A 4,458-nucleotide genomic window follows, 5' to 3' on the forward strand; every position below is an offset into this window, starting at 1 on the left:
ACAGAATTCATAGTCTCACTGCTCTTCCAGTAAAGAAGCCATAGTCTCACTGCTCGTACAGTAAAGCCATAGTCTCACTGCTCTTCCAGTAAAGCCATAGTCTCACTGCTCTTCCAGTAAAGGAGCCATAGTCTCACTGCTCTTCCAGTAAAGGAGCCATAGTCTCACTGCTCGTACACTAAAGGAGCCATAGTCTCACTGCTCGTACACTAAAGGAGCCATAGTCTCACTGCTCGTACACTAAAGGAGCCATAGTCTCACTGCTCGTACACTAAAGGAGCCATAGTCTCACTGCTCGTACACTAAAGGAGCCATAGTCTCACTGCTCGTACACTAAAGGAGCCATAGTCTCACTGCTCGTACACTAAAGGAGCCATAGTCTCACTGCTCGTACACTAAAGGAGCCATAGTCTCACTGCTCGTACACTAAAGGAGCCATAGTCTCACTGCTCGTACACTAAAGGAGCCATAGTCTCACTGCTCGTACACTAAAGGAGCCATAGTCTCACTGCTCGTACACTAAAGGAGCCATAGTCTCACTGCTCGTACACTAAAGGAGCCATAGTCTCACTGCTCGTACACTAAAGGAGCCATAGTCTCACTGCTCGTACACTAAAGGAGCCATAGTCTCACTGCTCGTACACTAAAGGAGCCATAGTCTCACTGCTCGTACACTAAAGGAGCCATAGTCTCACTGCTCGTACACTAAAGGAGCCATAGTCTCACTGCTCGTACACTAAAGGAGCCATAGTCTCACTGCTCGTACACTAAAGGAGCCATAGTCTCACTGCTCGTACACTAAAGGAGCCATAGTCTCACTGCTCGTACACTAAAGGAGCCATAGTCTCACTGCTCGTACACTAAAGGAGCCATAGTCTCTGTGCTCGTACACTAAAGGAGCCATAGTCTCTGTGCTCGTACACTAAAGGAGCCATAGTCTCTGTGCTCGTACACTAAAGGAGCCATAGTCTCTCTGTGCTCGTACAGTAAAGAAGCCATAGTCTCTCTGTGCTCGTACAGTAAAGAAGCCATAGTCTCTCTGTGCTCGTACAGTAAAGAAGCCATAGTCTCTGTGCTCGTACACTAAAGGAGCCATAGTCTCACTGCTCGTACACTAAAGGAGCCATAGTCTCACTGCTCGTACACTAAAGGAGCCATAGTCTCACTGCTCGTACACTAAAGGAGCCATAGTCTCACTGCTCGTACACTAAAGGAGCCATAGTCTCACTGCTCGTACACTAAAGGAGCCATAGTCTCACTGCTCGTACACTAAAGGAGCCATAGTCTCACTGCTCGTACACTAAAGGAGCCATAGTCTCACTGCTCGTACACTAAAGGAGCCATAGTCTCACTGCTCGTACACTAAAGGAGCCATAGTCTCACTGCTCGTACACTAAAGGAGCCATAGTCTCACTGCTCGTACACTAAAGGAGCCATAGTCTCACTGCTCGTACACTAAAGGAGCCATAGTCTCACTGCTCGTACACTAAAGGAGCCATAGTCTCACTGCTCGTACACTAAAGGAGCCATAGTCTCACTGCTCGTACACTAAAGGAGCCATAGTCTCACTGCTCGTACACTAAAGGAGCCATAGTCTCACTGCTCGTACACTAAAGGAGCCATAGTCTCACTGCTCGTACACTAAAGGAGCCATAGTCTCACTGCTCGTACACTAAAGGAGCCATAGTCTCACTGCTCGTACACTAAAGGAGCCATAGTCTCTGTGCTCGTACACTAAAGGAGCCATAGTCTCTGTGCTCGTACACTAAAGGAGCCATAGTCTCTGTGCTCGTACACTAAAGGAGCCATAGTCTCTGTGCTCGTACACTAAAGGAGCCATAGTCTCTGTGCTCGTACACTAAAGGAGCCATAGTCTCTCTGTGCTCGTACAGTAAAGAAGCCATAGTCTCTCTGTGCTCGTACAGTAAAGAAGCCATAGTCTCTCTGTGCTCGTACAGTAAAGAAGCCATAGTCTCTCTGTGCTCGTACAGTAAAGAAGCCATAGTCTCTGTGCTCGTACAGTAAAGAAGCCATAGTCTCTGTGCTCGTACAGTAAAGAAGCCATAGTCTCTGTGCTCGTACAGTAAAGAAGCCATAGTCTCTGTGCTCGTACAGTAAAGAAGCCATAGTCTCTCTGCTCGTACAGTAAAGAAGCCAGTCTCTCTGCTCGTACAGTAAAGAAGCCATAGTCTCTCTGCTCGTACAGTAAAGAAGCCATAGTCTCTCTGCTCGTACAGTAAAGAAGCCATAGTCTCACTGCTCGTACAGTAAAGAAGCCATAGTCTCACTGCTCGTACAGTAAAGAAGCCATAGTCTCACTGCTCGTACAGTAAACAAGCCATAGTCTCACTGCTCGTACAGTAAAGAATCCGTATATGTGGTGATGGTGAAATCCTCTTTCCTGCTAGATGTGGAGGTGGCCCCCTTGTTGTTCTTGCTGGCACTTGTGTAAAATGAATCAGTAGAAAAATCTCTGATCACTTGTAATATATACTGCAAAATAATGGGATGCTAAATATTGCAGGTTCAAGTCCTCTCAAGTGACTACAAAATTAAAGTTTAAAACAAAAAAATAAAAAAACATCTAAGAGTCTGACCTATCAAAATATAAAAACTCCATCAGTACATCCCGTAAGGAGAAAAAAAAGCCAACTCCTCCCTCCATAAAAAAGGGTTAAAAAAAAAATATATATAATATAATTAGCGATCAAAATATCCTATTCACCCCAAAATTGTATTAATAAAAATGTCAGCTTGCTGCGCAAAAGCCAAGCACTCACACAACTCAACTGAAGTAACAATTAAAATGGTTTGGGCCTCCAAAAATGGCAGGACATACTTTCATGTCAATATAGAAAAGTTATGACCCTTGAAAGAGGGGGACAGAAATGCAAAAGTAAATAAATGCAAAATTGCCTGTATGGGAAAGGATTAAACTTTACCTGCCATTTCTTGTCCGCAGGTTACATATAATCCCATTGTCATTTCCCTTTTGTGCTGATTTTACAGACTTCATCTGCAAATACTTTACATTTTATTTCATCTCCCCAATAAAGTACTATACATATGTTTAGGAAGATGGCCCAATGCTGACCCCTGTGATAGTCAGCTGGTAACTGAACTACAGAGTGTGTTCCATTAATTACCGCTCTGTTTTCTATCACTGAGCAAGTTAATTCTATTTCACATATTTTTCCCTTGTCCCATTGTTCTCACTTTTTGTATTATCAAATGCCATTTTAATACTCCAGATAGAAGAAGTCCATGTACTGACCCTGGCCAAGTCTGGAGCTTACCACCTCATTGAAACTGATACTAATTTGTCAGAACCGATCCCTCATAAAAAAACAAGTTGATGCTGGGTTATGAGGAAAATCCTACAACTCTGGAGTAGTGCTTTTAAACACAACCAACCAATCCCATACCCCACCAGTGTACTTCTGTGCTCAATTTGGCGTCCTACCAAGTTAGTCCAAATCTATATCTAAAGTCTTGGACTTTTTGGTGTGTATCATGGATGGATAAACTATATCTATCTATCTATCTCTGTATGAAGGTGTGCGTAGCCTTACTTTTGACTAGAGCCGATGTTGTAGCCTGAGCTTTTCCCAAATTATCAAAGTCTAAACTTGAAGGTAATCTGACACCAGGTTTTTACTATGTAATCTGCAAACAGCATGATGTAGGGGCAGAAATCCTGATTCCAGGGATGTGTCACTTACTAAGCTGTTTGCTGTCATTTTAATAAAATCCCTGTTTTATCTGTTATCAGGTCTAGAAGTTCTCTGAATGCTGAGCTCTGTATAACCCCTTCCCTACCACTGATTGTCTTCTGTGCATGGCCAGAAAGCTGCCAATCAGTGGTAGGGAAGGGGTTATACAGAGCTCAGCATTCAGAGAACTGCTAGACCTGATAACAGATAAAACAGGGATTTTATCAAAATTACAGCAAGAAGTTCAGGAGGTGACATGTTGCTGAAATCAGGGTCTCTGCCCCTACATTATGCTGTTCTCAGATTAGGTAGAAAAAAACCTGGTGACTAGTGATGAGCAAGCATGTTCGCCACTACTTGCTACTCATGCGGGCGCTAATAAGTACTGCGTATAATACATGTTAGTGGAAACTGGAGTATTTTTAAACTCAGCTCGCCCATCACTAGGAGGACATAGAAAAAAGTAGATTAAAAAGTAAAAAAAAATCTCGTAAACTTTTCTATATTTTTTTTTTTCTTTCTGTGATTTGATTTTCATGCACAGATCTCATTAGTTTTGTATTTTGCTGCCTATTTGCAGGTTACTGCTCGGCGTCTCTCCAGGCCCCCTGGTGGCCATTAGCAGTATTGCAGCCAGGTGTTCCTTTGCTGTTTTATAGCAGGGGGCATGTGCAGTGTTATCAGGTGTCACCACGCCTTTTCTAAGAGTTTCATTTACTGTTCTTCACACTGAGAAACCTCTCAA

Source organism: Anomaloglossus baeobatrachus, chromosome 11, assembly GCF_048569485.1.
Source record: "Anomaloglossus baeobatrachus isolate aAnoBae1 chromosome 11, aAnoBae1.hap1, whole genome shotgun sequence".
NCBI lineage: Eukaryota > Metazoa > Chordata > Amphibia > Anura > Aromobatidae > Anomaloglossus > Anomaloglossus baeobatrachus.